At 40.4% G+C, this 16,728-nt stretch overlaps 1 long non-coding RNA gene across 2 annotated transcripts in view; it reads right to left on the bottom strand.

Annotated features, from left to right (window-relative positions):
- The window catches only part of LOC140527482 (uncharacterized), a 52,366-nt gene that overhangs the window by 25,841 nt on the left and 9,797 nt on the right, over nt 1–16,728 (bottom strand). For both annotated transcript variants that reach the window (XR_011974809.1, XR_011974810.1), the window contains exons 2-3: nt 12,600–12,701; nt 842–912 (exon numbers count right to left, since the gene is read on the bottom strand). This is a non-coding gene — a long non-coding RNA (uncharacterized lncRNA). The remainder of the gene's footprint in view (nt 1–841; nt 913–12,599; nt 12,702–16,728) is intronic.

Raw genomic sequence — 16,728 nt, 5'->3', positions numbered from 1 at the left:
CATTCTAAATCTCTCTCTCTGTAACTTCTACCCTCTGTTCCTTGTTCTGCCTTTAAGGGACCAAATAGAACAAATCTGACCCTTCTTCTACGTGAAAACCCTTCAAATATCTGAGAACAGCTAGCATTACTTCCCCACACTCTATCAAGTCTCTGTTTTCCAACCTCAGCCTCCCCAGTTCCTTCCTCTTTCCATATGGACTTAAGGTACTCCTCTGTCATGGTTACCCTGCTCTTGATACTCTCCAGTTTATCAAATGTGCCATCCAGGACTGACACAAGATTCTGATCAGGATAGAACACAATAGGATTACCACTTTCCTCATTTTGATATTTATACCCATCAATGCAGGCTAGGGTCACCTTGGCTTTGGGGGCTGCCATATCAAACTATTGACTCATAAGTGACTTTGCAGTAGACCAAAATCCTAGATCTTTCACAGACCAGTTGTCTATCTAACCATATTTTCTCCATCTTGGGCTTGTAAAAGGCAATTTGAAACCATTACACTGCCTTTAATATGACAGGTAGGATGATGATGATGATGATGAAGATTGATTGATGATGAGGATGATGAGGATTGATAAGGATGAGGATGATAAGGATTGATGAGGAGGAGGATTGATGAGGAGGAGGATTGATGAAGAGGAGGAGGAGGATGCTCACTGCCACCATCATCATCACCACCACCAGCAATTATATTTATGCAGCATAACTATATAATTAGGGGCTTCTAGAGGCACGACAGAGTGGGAGCCCTGGGGTCAGAAAGACAAGCTTCCTGAGTTTAAATCTGGCGTCAGATACTTACTAGCTATGTGATCCTGAACAAGTCACTTACCTTTGGTTTGCCTCAGTTTCCTCATCTATAAAATGAGCTGAAGAAGGAAATATCAAACCACTCCAGTATCTCTGTCAAGAAAACCCCAAATGGGGTCACAAAGAGTCAGACGTGACTAAAATGACTGAGCAACAACAAAATATTAATTGAGCTTACCCTCTCTTGGCCTCAGTTTCCTTATCTATAGAACATGACTAAGAATAAGTACTTACCTAGTAAGTGTCTGAGGCCAGATTTGAACACAGGAAGAGGAGTCTTCCTGATTCCAAGCCCAGTGCTCTATCCACTGTGCCACTTAGCTGCCCTTTAATTAATATACCTATATTAAATTATAATTATATAAAATAATTTTCTATTCCCATCATGCTGTAAGGTTTACAAAACATTTACACACTTTATCTCATTGATACACACAAAGGCATTGGTAGTACATGTCAAAGGCAGGTTTTGAACTCCAATCTTCTTGGCAAGAAGGCCAGCATTACGTTTCCATCAAGGCTCCGCTAGAGGATCCGATTGCTTTATATGGCAGAGAAGTCATTTATCAGAGAAGTATACTTCCTAGGGGTAGAAGACTCATAGAAAAAGAACCAATCATTCAGATATCTGGTCCAAACATCTAGTGGATAGACAGGAAGGCACTGGGTAACCTGGGGTCTAGTCCCAGCTCTTGCCCTACTACTTGCCCTACTACAATGTAAATTGTGAATTGCATAGTTATTTGCACATTGTCTCCCCCATGAGAATGGGATTTCCTTAAGGGTGAGGACAGTTTTTGTATTTCTGACTATTAGCTGTGTGATCCTGGCCAAGTCATGTCAACTCTGTGAGTCTTGGATTCTGTAGCTGTAAAATGGGGATAATAACAGTACTTACTTCCCATGGTTGCTGTAATGATCAAATGAGGAAACATATAAACTTTGAAAACTTTAAAGTGGTATGTAGTTGTTCTTATGGTTGTTGTTAACTGCATAGAGTCTCTTCACCTCTGTGGACTTCACTTGTAAAATGGAAGGAAGATTGGGAGTAGACTAAGTGATCTGTAATGTCTATTCTAAGACTAAAATTCCATCATTCTACGGATTCTGCTAAGGGTCTTAGGGAGCTGGTATAAATACCCTGACTCACCCACCCACTGAACCACTGGCATCTGAAACAGCCTCTTGGGAAACTGGGATTTTCCAGTATGTTACAGATCCCCAGGGCCTCCAAAACTGGGATGGAAAATGAAAAAGTACATAGGGCATTACTCCACCAAGTGATTGAGTTTCACATTCCACGCTGGCTTTGTTGCAGGACCTTGGAATCTGTGGCTGGAGGTCGGTCCCCACTCAGAGCAGATGTTTTGGATTTACACTTTCTACCTTTTCTCTCCTTCTCTCTCATTGTCTTTTTGGAGACTATTCTATTCTCATCCTGAATTATGTCAAACATTTGAATCTCTATAGGGAGTAAACTCCCTGAGTCTACCCCATTCCTCCAGGGAGATTCAGGCCCTTACCTCCAAAGCTATCAAGGCACCCATACTTTCTGTAATTTTCCATGGCAGAAAGAAATAGCATCTGCCTACTACGCTGGGAATCATGCCCACTGGCCTGGCATCCTGAGGATTTTCCCAGTCAGCTTTGAATAGGTCATTTCCAACCCAATTCAGCTTGGGGGAGGGTAGGGAGGAAGTAGAGCAGATTTGACCATTACAGTAGCCTTGCTCAAAAAAAAAAAAACACCCTAGATATTCCAGGTTTCCCTAAACTTAGATTCCTAAATTTGATGGAGCTGCTTTCTGGGACACAGACATAATAATTTATCCCAAGAATGTGGCAAAGTCTGGCTCCCTGTGCTCTCCTGGAATTTAGATTCTACCTCTAATCTCACTTAACTTTCCATATCCAACAGGATCACGGAGTTAGGCAAGACCTCAGCGATCATGTCCAACCCTTTCATTTTACAGATGAAAAAACTGAGACAAAAGAAAGACTTTTTTTAAGACCTTTTCCAAAGTTACACAGATAATAAATGGCAAGACTGAAATTGAAATCCAAGTCCTCTAACTTCCAATCTAATATGCTTTCAAACACATCCATTTTATACTTGAGAAAACCGAGTCCAGAGAGCAGAAATGATTTACTCAGGAACATACTCCCAATTAGTGCCACAGGTGGGACCTGAATCTACTAAGTGCTCCTTTCCCTATAATGCTCTAAATGTCTTAATCTTCTGTCTTTCCTACTCATCTTTCTTCCCCTCCTCGCCTTGCAGGCAGCTGTTCCATAGAGGAGAAAAGAAATCCACTGGACTTGAAATTAGGAGACCCGAGTTCAAATCTGACTTTGCCTTTTACTAGCTGTGTGACTCTGGGGAAATTATTTTTTCCTCTTCTATAAAATGTATAATAACAATTTTTTTTGTAATTCATATTTCTTAATAATAAAAATCTAGCAACTTAATAATAAAATGTAGCAACTACCACATGAGATTATTGTGAGGACCAAAATAAAATAATAAATATGAAGTACTTTGTAAACCTAAAAGCACTATATAAACCTGATGAGAACAAAAAAGTATTATTCTTAGGCACCATAGCATGGTCATTGCCATGTTGAATTTGGAATCTAGAGGACTAAAATTCAAATAAGATCTCTGAGCAGTGAACTAGTTGATTCTCATAAGGTACCATGGGTTTATTTATCATCTCTTTCTAAATGATTCTCAGATCTAGTCTCTTTCCTAAGCTCCAATCTCACATTACTAACCACCCATCAGATATTTCAAACTGGAATATCTTTGGCATCTCAAACTTTACATAAAGAGACAGAACTCGCTGTCTTTCCCCTCAACTAACTCTTATTCTAGATGTTCTTATTTCTGTAGAGGTTGGCACTATCATTCTAGGTACTTAAGTTTACAAGCTCAGAATCATTCTCAATTCTTCACCTTCCCTTACTCCATTTATCCAAACAGTTGCCAAATTTTACCAATTCTGCCCCACATCTCTTACATTTGTTCCCCTTTTTCTATTCATAGGCTACCATCCTAGTTCAAAACTCCATCAATTCTGACCCAGACTTTTTCATTAATTATTCTTGCCACCTAGAGACTCTCTCCTCACCAATCTATCCTCCACACAGCTGCCAAACCAATCTTTCTAAAGCCCAGGTCTACCCATGTCATTCCTCTGCTCAGTAAAGTCTAGCGTCTCCTTATTACTTCTAAGATCAAATACAGACTCCTCTGTTTGGCATTTAAAGCCCTTTACAACCTGGCTAACACTGTAATGGTTTATATTAAATACTTGCTGATTGATTTATTGGTTGGTTGGTTAGGTAGGTCATTTAACCTCTGTGGACCTCAGACAACTTTCTAAGACTCATCTGACAAGTCATAAAAAGTGTGAGATCTACAGTGAGAGAGGGAGTTTCCATACTGCTTGTTATGAAATTTATTTTCAAAATAAATTTGTATTAATATTTTTTGTCTTTCATATCCTCAGAATATTCCCCAGCATCACTTCCCCATCTCTTCCCACAGAGTCATCCCCTATAACAACTAATAGTTGTAAAGAAGAAAAAGAAGAAAGGGTAAATAAGCAAAACTAATCAATACATCAAAAAAAAGCCTGAAAATGCAAGCAGTGTTCCACCCTCATGGGCCACCCATCTCTACCAAGAAGTGGGATGTGTGAGTCTTCTCATAACTTCTTTGGAGTCACACTTGTTCTTGTTGATTTTACAACATTCATTTTTTAGTTTTTTTTGTGGTGACTGCTCTTTCCATTTACATTGCGGTAATCATTGGCACACCAAGAGTTTTTTTAATACTGTCAAAATCATAGATACTTTGTTTATCATGGAGGCTTATCCTGGACCATGACTTAAGGAAAGCTTAGGCATGCTTCATTCATTTCCCTCCCTCCTCTCCAACCACTTTATTCCACAGCCTACTTTCCCACTGTCTAATTATGGAAACTGAGAACTGTGGTCAAATCAGTTCTGCCACTTTTCCTAGATGGGGGTATGTCCATCTCCTCCCCTATAGCCCATCAATCCTATAACTAGATTCCTTGTCTGGCTTCCATTACCTTGGTTTGTATCTACTCCACCAAGGGCAAGGATCATCTGTGAATTTCTATCTGTGTCCCCAGAGCTTAGCACAGTGCTGGCTGAATAGTAAACACTTAATAAATGATGTTTCATTCATTGATTCTTATTATCTTCATCCCTGAGGGACCTCTTTCCTGAATGAAAAGGTGAAGCAGCAATTGTAATTCAGCACAGTACTAGTAGGTGACCACAGTGAAAACTCTTCCAAGAGTATCTAAGAAGAGACATGAGAAGATGTATAACAGGGGGATGAGATTCTTACTCTCATTTCCTTATGGCACTATGAGAGAGGGGACTTGTGTATGCCCAGCTCTCTATGCCTAGACTCATCTTTTTCTCCTGGACCTTTTCCCCTTGTGCAGAGCCAATTCAATAAACATTTGTTAAGTGGCTACTATGTGTAAGGTGGGGGCAACTGGGAAGCAGCCATGGATAAAGTGTCAGCCCTGGAGGCAAGAGGACCTAAGTTCAAATCCAGCCTTAGGCACTTACTAATCATGTGATGCTGGGTAAGTCATTTAACACTGTTTCTTAATCCATAAAATAAACTGGAGAAGGAAATGGCAAATCCCAAATGGGGTCATGAAGAGTCAGACACAACTAAATGACTAAACAGCAACAACATGTTGGGTATGCTTTGTGCTGAGATTTGGTTGTCCTTTGTTCTCGAAGAGGACCAAAATGACATCACTGTGCTAGAGTCAAGTTTTGTGGTGTCTGACTGTGACTGATCAGGCCAATAGGAGCTCGGAATACTCTATGACAGGTCAAGCATAAATAGTTCTTGTGAATATTTGAGGTGGGTATTCTAAATTTGCACATTCTCTATTTCCTTTAAACTGTTTCGATTCTGCTTTGCTCAAAGAGCACAGTACCTTCTCTGATGTAGGCATGCCACACTGAGCAGTCCTGTGCCAATATCTCCCATATCACACAATCAATTTCAAAGTTCTTAAGCGAAATCGTGAGAGTTTCCTTGTGTTGCTTCTTCTGACCACCATGTGAATGCTTGCCCTGTGTGAGTTCTCCATAAAACAGTCTTTTTGGCAAGCATACATTTTTGCATTCAAACAACATGGTCAGCCCATCAGAGTTGTGCTCTCTGAAACAGAATGTGAATGTTTGGCATTTAAGGACCTGGGTGTCTGATGCCTCATCCTGCCAGGTGATCCTCAGAATCTTCCCAAGAAAATTAAAATGGAAAAGATTCCATTTCCTGGCATGGTGCTGGTATACTGTCCAGGCTTCAAAGGCATACAGTAATGAGGTCAGTACAACCGCTCTGGACACCTTCAGTTTGGTAATCAATCTAATACCTCTTCTCTCCCATACTTTCCTTCTGAACCTCCCAAACACTGAGCTAGCTCTGGCAATGCGTGCATCAACCTCATTGTCAATGTGTACATCCCTGGAAGATACACTACCAAGGTAAGTGAACTTATCCATTGCATTCAAAACTTCTCCATTTGTTGTAACAGATGGTTCCATGTATGGATAGTGTGGTGGTGGCTGATGGAACAGCTGTGTTTTCTTGGTGTTAATTATTAGGCCAAAATTGACACAGGCAGCAGAGAATTCATCCATACTTTGTTGCATCTCAGCTTCAGAAGCTGCATTGAGTGCACAATCATCTGCAAACAGAAAATCATGCACCAACACTCTCTTCACTTTTGTCTTGGCTTGTAGCCTTTTCAAGTTGAAAACTTTACCATCAGTACAGTAGCCACATTCATCCTCATTGAAAGCATTTGACAACATGACTGAAAATATCATGCTAAAAAGTATGGGAGCAAGCAACAGCTTTGTTTCGCTCCATTGGTGACTGCGAAGGCACAAGAGCATTGTCCATTATCTAGAACCTGGGCTCACATATCATTTTGAAATTGACTAACAATGCTGATGAACTTCTCTGGGCAACCAAGTTTTGACAAAATTTTCCAGAAGTCCTCATGACTAACAGTATTGTAGACCTTGGTCAGGTCTACAAACATTGTACAGACCTCTGAGACAAATCAAACCAATCACTGCCTTAAATTCTACTAGAGGGCTGGGCAGGGATACAAAATATATGTAAGTAAGAAAATATAAACAAAATATTAATTGAAATATCTCCTTCCCATTATGGAACCATCAGACCATATCCTTGTCAATACTTTAATATTTCAGGGGATCTAACATCTTAACATGCAATATCACAACTCACCTATAGCAGCTTATCCTGTGAGATGTTTGTCCAAGTCTTTATGAAAGCCTTTCTCTCTGAAGAACTTTGGAATGGATTGTCTACACTAGCACAGGACTACCCAACATGGCACGCCTCCATTAAAAAAGGCACTGTGTTCAATGAGTAGAGCAGAATTGCAATAGCTCAAAAGAAATGTTAAAATACATAAATTTATTGTTCTATGTGCACTATTTGTGCCTGATCTGTAGTAGAGGCCTCAAATCTCATATTGGTCTGATCAGCCACAGTTGGACACATTGTACCTTGACTCCAACATAGCAATATCATTTGGGGTCCTCTTTGAGAATGAAGGACAGTAACCAACCAATCATAGAAACCCTTCCTGTTAAGACTAAATATATATGATTCTTTTAATATTTCCTGGATATGGGTGCTATACTCAGTCTAAGGTCATATATACTTCTAGCTTCATATGCCTAGCTTCCTCTGAGTCTCTTCTCAAGTGCTACCTCTCATAGGAAACCTTTCCTGGTCACTCACACACATACTTTTTAGAGTCCTCCCTTCTCCCACAAAATTACTTCATATATTTTTTATTTATTTATCTGTGAATTAATTGTTTTTCTTCCCACCTCCTTTTCCACCACCATTCTCCTCAGTATAAGACTTGTAGTTTCATGGATATAGAGAATTCCTGCTGAAGAAATTCCCTCTACCAATCAAGATCAGCAATTTTTCTGAGATGTGTAGTCTTAAGAGAGTTTCCTGGAGCACTAGGAGATTAAGTAACATAAATGTATCATCCATCAGTAGAATTTGAACTTTAGCCATCGTGACTCAATGGCTAGCCTTCCATTCATTTCACCCTGTGCCTTGACTCTATGGCTAGTCTTCTATTTTCCCATGTTCACTTGGCACATAGTGGACATTACAAAAATTTTTAAGAAAATTGTGAACTGATGAACATCTTTGATGATATTTTCTATGCAGATTCTCATACATGGACAATATGCTATAGCCCACCTATACTCACCATGAAGCTCTCCATTTCTCTTTGGATCTCTTGAAGTTTGTGATTCTTCTAAAATTGTTTTGGTCCTTGATTCACAACCATATAGCATCACTGAGAGTATTGTGGTAATAAAAAGTTGGTCTTTGGTAACAACTAGCAGCTTAGAATCACTGAAAAGTGCTGTGATATTTCCCATAATATCAAAATAAATTTAAAAACTCTAGTTGAAAATTAATCATTTCACTGACCACAGAAGGATCTCTGCAAGTACTCTATGGTACCCGAAAGCATTGCTAAATCCTACTAAAAAAAATTAGATAACTCTACCCCAGCCCCTAGGCTAAGGCTGCTCTCTCTTTCATTCAGCATGATCACCCCTATCCCCTCTGGCAATGTAATGAGAGATATCCATTAATCATTCATTCCAGGGAGAGCTGTCAGAGGGCTGGAGGTAGGGGGAGAAGTGAAAAGTACCCAAGGGGATAATGCCTTAGTAATAAAAACTGGCAGGACCACCCCTCCCCTCCTTGGGGAGAATTTGAGCAAGTCCCAACAGTGGAGATGCAAAGGGACACTGGGGAACTAAAATGCAGAATGAATAACAGTAATAATTACTGAGAGACTTCAGAGTAAAGAACTGATCAAAGAGAGTTAGTGAGGCTTCCCAGAGGAGTAGATGCGGAAAACCAGTACACGTCCTCCTCAGGCCTAGCTAGCCTGGAGTCAGAGAGACACGTTGCTAACTTATCACTGTTTCTTTTCATCATTGGAAAGAATCATAAGGACATTGGAGGTCACTTCTGGAGTATGGGTTATTAACATTTCTATGCCATGGATCCCTTTGGCAATCTGGTGAAGTCTTTGGACCTCATCTCAGAATCATGGTTTTAGATTATTCTTAATTATTCTTAATTGAAGAAAATGTACAATTTTAGTTAGAGGTAAGTGAAAATGAAGAAGTAAATTTTTATTCCATCCAAGTTCACATACCCCCATAATCTATCCACAGACTAAGATCCCTTGAGAAGGGGAAGAGACAGAGTCCATTGAGTCCCACCCTTTCATTTAGAGATGAGCAAACTGAAGCCTAGAAAGTTTGAAGAATCTGCTACATTACTCAGATCAGCTATAAAGGATCTATGAAGGCAGACACTATCCACATCCAGAGAAAGAACTGATAAATAGATGTGTATAGTATGGTCTTACATATAGAGATAGATAGATATACACATACATATATATGTATGTACATATATATATAAATAGATATACACACACATATATTTGTGACTAATGATAATCTTCTCTAGAGTGGTATGAGGAAAGAGAAAAAAATAAAAAGTGCACAGCAGAGAACAAAAGAAAACTTTATAAGAAAGCACAGAAAAAAGCCGAGTAGTTGTAAAAATTATGTATAGTGTTATGTAGTTTTTTTAAAAATTGAGATGGAAATTCATGGTTTTATATTGAATCTTCTTTTTATGTTGTGATGTATACATGGAAATGTAACTTTTTTGGTTTTTGTATTTAAATTCAAAAATAATTTTTAAAAATTTTTTTTTTAAATCTGCCATGGTCCCACACAGGAATAGGTTTCAACTGGACAGCCAGTGCTCAGTTCATTGTACTACACTGTCTCCATCCCACTCCCTTCTGGTCAAATGAATATCATTCTTTCAGAAGACTGAAACCAATGCCCTGGATCTGCCCTGGTTCCTTCATCTGTGTGATCGAGGAGGAAAAAGACTAGGAGACATAAGGGGTGATGTTTTTAGCCCCTGCATTATACAGGCATAGTTGAGAACACCATACTGTCACTGTCTGCTACCTGAACCTTCCAGGAATCTCCACCAGTTTTACATGCCTAGGAAAATACTCATTTTTTCCTTTTATGAAGAAGAAAGGAAATTTCAAAACCTAAACACCAAAAGAAGCTGTCCATCCATCTTCAGGAAGATTAGGAGAGTATCTCTGGTAACCTGCAGGGTATCTCAGTCTCCCAGACTTGATGGTTCATTAACCTGTTTGAAGTGTGCAGACTTTGTCTCCAGTGAATATCTGACTTTGATACTTCTTTCAGGTCTGGCAAAGACAGAAGCAATAACCAGTCAGAGTCATACTGAGCACTGGAGCTTTAGCAAACCTTCTCCACTCCTGTCCCTTCCCCTTTACATATTTTAATATTCCAAAGCAGGCCAGGAAAATCTTCAGGCTGCCAGGCCACTCGGAAAAATATTCCGGAGTTAGGACCAGTATGGCTCTCTCCCTGTCCCACCACACTTTGAGATTGGGGCTATGTCTTATCTCAACTCTTCAGCTCAGTCAGAATCTAGCACAGGACTCTGTATCCAGTGGGCACCTGATAAATAAAATCTAGTGGCAAACAGGAAAGAAAAAAAGGAAGAGAGGAGGGGAGGAAGGAAGAAATGAACTAGGTAGCTCACCCAGAGCCAGGCACAGGGCTTTTCACAGTTTCAAAAAGGAGGCATTTAATACACGTTTGTTGTTTGAACTGAAGAAAGGACTTAGAAGCTCACACAGAGCTTGACACAGCGATGCTTAATAAATATTTGTTACTAAGCCAAAGCAGCCAAGATTAGAAGGGAAGTAGAAAACTGGGAAACAATTTTTTATAGCCAGTGTCTCTGATAAAGACCTCATTTCTAAAATATATAGAGAACTGAGTTAAATTGATAAGAATACAAATCATTCCCCAATTAATAAAATGGTCAAAGGATATGAACAGAGTTTTCAGAGGAAGAAATTAAAGCTGTCTACAATCGTATGAAAAAATGTTCTCAATCACTATTGATTAGAGAAATGCAAATCAAAATAACTCTGAGGTACCGCATCACACCTAACAGACTGGCTAACTTAACAAAACAGGAAAATGATAAATGTTGGAGAAGATGTGGGGAAACTGGAACACTAATGCATGGTTGGTGAAGTTGTGAACTGATTCAACCATTCTGGAGAGCAATTGGGAACTATGCATAAAGGACTATAAATTTGTGCATATCCTTTGACCCAGCAGTATCACTACTAGGTCTATATGCCAAAGAGATCATAAAAACAGGAAAAGGACACATAGGTACAAAAATATTTATAGCAGCTCTTTTTGTGGTGACCAAGAATTAGAAATTGAAGGGATGCCCATCAGCTGGGGAATGGTTGAACAAATGTGGTATGTTATTGTTCTATAGGAAATGGTGAGCAGTAGGAATTTTATCTCAGAACTCTCCCTGCCTCATACAAGTTCATCATCATTTTGAAAAAGTCATTCCTTCAGGAATAAAAAAGACCAAAGAATTTGACATTTTTTTCCTGTCCTTAGAGATATCCTGGGAAAAAGGAATTTCATGTCAAGTGTACTTCAGCCAGTCAATCAATGAGCAAGCATTACAGTGCTAGGTGCTGAGAATACAAAGACAAAAAAAAGTTACTTCCCTCAAAAAGCTTGCTCTGTGCCAGAGAAGGGTGGGGAACATGTACAATTTCATAAATAAAATATATGTCCAAAATAAATATAAGATCATTTTGGAAGGGGGCAGAGAGTGAACAACTTGTCCCAGTTTTCCACTATCAGTCACACAGGCTTTCAATAAGCACTTAATAAGTACCTAGGTTAGTTAAGCGGCACAGTGGATGGAGTGCCAGGCCTACAGTCAGAAAGACTCATTTTCTTGAGTTCAGTTCTGGCCTCAGATACTCACTAGCTGTGAGACCCTAAGCAAGTGTAATGCCAACAAGATACCCATAGTAGCTGTAAGGAATACGCATATGCATTCCCAGGGTTGTTCACAAAATATCATAAACTCTCCTCCAAGACAAAACCAAGATACTTATTTGGAACATTGCTATTAGAATATCAGAAGGCAAGATTTAGTAAGGTAGTCGTTACCAGTCCAGGGAGCACTGACATCTCCTGCAAGCCTCTGAGAGAACAAGTTCCCCTAGGCCAGTTCTAACTCCATCTGTTCCTCTTTCAGTCCACACCTTTCCCTCCAAGCAATACAATATATACTGTTTCCAATCAAAGACTCCGCACTTGATTGGCTGAGAACCTTTGAAATCAGCATTTAATTGAGAAAGTGTAGGAATCCCTGTGGCCTATTAATGGGCTGGAAAGATCTTCCTATTATATTAATATTACAGAAAGTCACTTAACCCTATTATTAGCCTCAGTTTTATCATCTATAAAATGAACTGGAGAAGGAAACAGCAAACCATTCCAGTATCTTTGCCAAGAAAACCCCAAAATGGGGTCACAGATAATGTAACAGGACTGCACAACAATAACCAGTACCTACTATGTGTCAGGTAGGCACTGTTATAAGAACTAGGGATACCAAAAAAGGATCAAAAACAGTCCCTGCTCTGAAGGAGCTCAGTCTACAGGAGGAGGCAATATGCAGACAAGTAGGTAGGAACAAGGAAGAGCTAAGATAAAATGACGATTACCTTGAAAGGAAGACTTTTTCCAGAAAGCAGGACTTTGGTTGAGACTGGAAGGAAGTGAGATCAGGAGGGAGAGCATTCCAGGCATGGGGACAGCAGCACCTCCTATAGCACACCATAAACATATAGTTCAGTATGCAGCATGTATTCTGTGCATGGATGCCTAAGGATTGATAGAATGTTGGTCATTGGGTCAGTGGGAAAAGGAAAGTAATTGTTGATGTTTCCAAGTATAATACACACACACACACACACACGTGCGTGTGCACACACACACACGTGAGCACAAGCACCCCACCTTATTATATGAATGTGTCTTGGATTCAATTACTGCACCCTTCCCCGCAACAGTCTTTCCTAATGTGCTCACTTTGTTTCCCTTTCCTTTGGGCCACTACATTATTTGACCACCACCCTTGCAGAGCTGCTTCCAGTGGGTGAGATTCTCTTGGGCTCTTGAGGAAGCCAGGCTTCAAAATTCCCCAGCAGCTCCAAGTCAAATGGAAAAAACACAGCCTGAATCCAAGGAATTCAAGTCTCATGACAGGACATAGAAGAAGACACAGATGTCCCAAACAGAAAGGGAGGAAGGAAGGAAGGAAGGAAGGAAGGAAGGAAGGAAGGAAGGAAGGAAGGAAGGAAGGAAGGGAGGGAGGGAGGGAGGGAGGAAGGAAGGAAGGAGAGGAAAGAGGGAGGAAGGAAGGAAGGAAGGAAGGAAGGAAGGAAGGAAGGAAGGAAGGAAGGAAGGAAGGAAGGAAGGAAGGAAGGAGAGGAAAGAGGGAGGAAAGAAGCGAAAGATGTATTAAGTAACTACTTTGTGCCAGACACTGTGCTAAGCACTTTACAAACATTATCTCATTTGATCTTCACAGCACCTTGGGGGGTAGATACTATTATTATCCCCATTTTACAGTTGAGGACACTGAGGCAGATCCCAAGCTGACACAGCTAGTAAGTGTTTTGAGGATGAATTTGAACTGGTCTTCCTAACAGGCCCTGTTCTCTATCCATGGTGCCACCTAGCTGCCAGAGCAAAGTAGTGATTCTCCCTCCAAATTGTCCTTGTATTTTATATTTACTTCTATGTGTAGATGTTATTTCCAGGCAGAATGGGAATTAGTTTTGGATGACTTGTTTCTGAATCTCCAGCACCTACCACATGCCCAGCACTTAGGAATACAGATAAGACCTGAACCTGGAGTGTGGAATTCCAAGATGAGTCAACTCCTTCTCTGAATGAAGGCCCAAATTTTCTCTGTACTTCCTAATCTTAGAGATTTGCCTAGACTTCTTACACTATAAGAAATGAGGAAACAGATTATTTCAAACAGACATGGAAAGATATGAATCAATGAGGAATGAAGCGAGCAGAACCAGAAAAATAATTTGTACTGTAACCATGATATTTTTAAATGAATAATTTTGAAGATTTCTATAAACTGATGAAGGATGAAAATAGCAAAAGCAGAACAATTTCTATAATGATAATACTATAAAAGACAAACAACTTTGGCATTTGTAAGGACGATGATCATCCTTTATTTCAGGGGAACAATGATAAAACATGTTCTTTCCCACCTGACAGAGAAGTGAGGGATCCCAGGTACAGAAAGAGACATTTTTTTAACTTAACTGATGGAGCGCTCAGGCCCCCCCATCATAACCAGTGATGGAATATGTTTTTCTTAACTATGAATATCAGGTACAAAGAACTTGTTTGGGTTTTTTTTCAATGCATTGAGTAGTTCAGTGACTTGCCTATAGTCAGACAGTCTACATGTCTCAGAGAGACAGGACTCTAAACCCAGGTTTTCCAGTCTTTCAGGCCATTTCCATTATTCAACATTGACTCTCACACTAGATAAGAATTGGAGGACAAGGTGATCACTGGACTGTAGTTCTCATATATTTAAGTATCTTTTCCTCAGGACATTTTGAAAAGGAAGAAAAAATATTTTATGGTTATGGATACAGGTTAAAGTTGCCATCAGAGGTAGCAGGGTTAATCCTGGTATCTGAAAAGCTGCTCTAGAAAAAGGATAAGACCTCCTTCTCTGACTAACTCCCCATCACAGATGGCTGCTGGCTGGGCTACTGCTCTTGCCTGAGTGACAGGGACCCTGGGGAAGGAGGAGGGTCAGAGGCTCACCAAGCTGTCAGCCTCTGGAACTGGGGCACGAGCAGATGCAGCAGCCTTGCTGGGCCCTGCAGGGAGTAAGAGCCAAGATATGAGGGAACTGGAGATGCTGGCCCAGGGGCCAGTGAACAATTGAAAAATTAAGAGTGATGAGCAAGTGTTTGCTGCCAGGAAACAAACCTCAGGGATGCTGCTTTGGTAGGGGTGCTTGGAACGTGGGAACCTGAGAACAGGGGAAGAAGAAAAACAGGAAATTAATGAAAGGGAGCACCAAAGCCATAGACCCTGAAGTTCTATGCTCCTCTTGAAACAGGAAGCAAGGCCTGGAGGAGATGGCCTCCAGATAGGAGACCGTACTAGGCAAACGCCTCTGATGCCAAGGGATTAGGCCACAAGATGATTCCTCCTGCCGTCTCTGGCCCTCAGCTAGCTCCCACCACCATCAAAAAGGACAAATGGCACAGGTTATTTCCACAAGCTAAGGGGGATTTCAAAGGCACACAACCAGAAAAAGGACGGGATTTGGAAGCAATTTTGGATTTGGAAGCTCTATTCCAAAATCAGATTTGCGTTTTCAAATTGTATTGGTATGATCCCCTTTGGGATTAATTTCTCTTTTGAATTTTTCCTTACAAGTGTTTCCCTCTCTGTGAGAGCAAACCATTGAGAGCAGCTGAGAGCTGAGCATTTTCCAGTGTTTTTTTGCAGACTTAGGCAGTTGGGGAAAGGAGGGGATCCCTCACCTTCAAAGGTAAGAGAGAAGCCAATGGTAACCACAGATGGTAGTGCTACCTGCACAGAATGACCTTCAGAGAGAGCAGAATCTCTCTTCCCCCACCCCTTCTCCTTCTCTTGAACCCTCACCCATACATCCAGCCAGGGCTCCAGGCAGGATTAAGAACCAAAGTCCAGGCCTCTGTTGTCCTACAGATTTCAAGATAGAGCAAATCTGGGACAAAGCTCCTAGGACTCAATTTAGTACATGCCCTGGCCTTTCCATTGGGGCAGTAGGTGACAGTAGATAGAGTTTTGGACTTGGAGTCAGGAATACTCATCTTCTTAAGTTCAAATCTGGCCTCAGACACTTGCTAGTTGTGTGAACCTGAATAAGTAACTTCACCTATTTGCCTCAGTTTCCTCATCTGTAAAATGAGCTGGAAAAGGAAATGGCAAGCCACTCCACTATCTCTGCCAAAAACACCCCAAAGGGGTCACAAAGAGTAAGACACAACTGAAAACAGCTGAACAACTGGGCTTCCCAATAGTGGCAATGGTGATTTCATAGGCAAAATATTCATGTTTAGAGGCAGAGAAAGCGATGGAATTGGAATGAAAGGACCTCAAATTGAATGCATCAATCAGCTTAAAATTCCCAGCATTAACCAGACTCCTAAGAAGCATTTACTGGGACTGTATTTAGAAAATAAGTTCAAACACTTATTAAGTAACTCCTATGCTGAAGGCACGTTGCTAGGCACTAGGGGAGATACAAAGTTTTTTAAATGGCACAGGCTCTATCCTTGAGAAATTTAACTATTCTGTTGTTGTTCTGTTGTTTCACCCATGTCTGACTCTTCGTGACCCCATTTAGGGTTTTCTTGGCCAAGATACTGGAGTGGTTTGCCATTTCCTTCTCCAGCTTATTTTATAGTTGAGGAACTGAGGCAAATAAAGCTAAGTGACTTGCCTAGGGTCACACAGCTAGTAAGTATCTGAGGCCATATTTGAACTCTGGAAGATAAATCTTCCTGACTCCAGGCCCAACACTCTATCCACTGGGTCACCTAGCTGCCTTAACTATTCTAGCAGAAATATCTAAATTGTGATTAAAATGAAGAGTCAAATTTACTCTAAATGTAAGAGAAGAAAAACAACTCACTAATAATTAGTAAAATACCAGAGTTAGAAACAGAGGACCTGGGTGGGAATCCCTGTTCTGCCCCTTATTTGTATACTGGTAAATGTTTTACAACTACTTCCTCAGGTACATACTTT

This window comes from Notamacropus eugenii, chromosome 2 (assembly GCF_028372415.1).
Source record: "Notamacropus eugenii isolate mMacEug1 chromosome 2, mMacEug1.pri_v2, whole genome shotgun sequence".
Taxonomy (NCBI): Eukaryota; Metazoa; Chordata; class Mammalia; order Diprotodontia; family Macropodidae; genus Notamacropus; species Notamacropus eugenii.
This window is presented reverse-complemented; position numbering and strand designations above follow the sequence as displayed.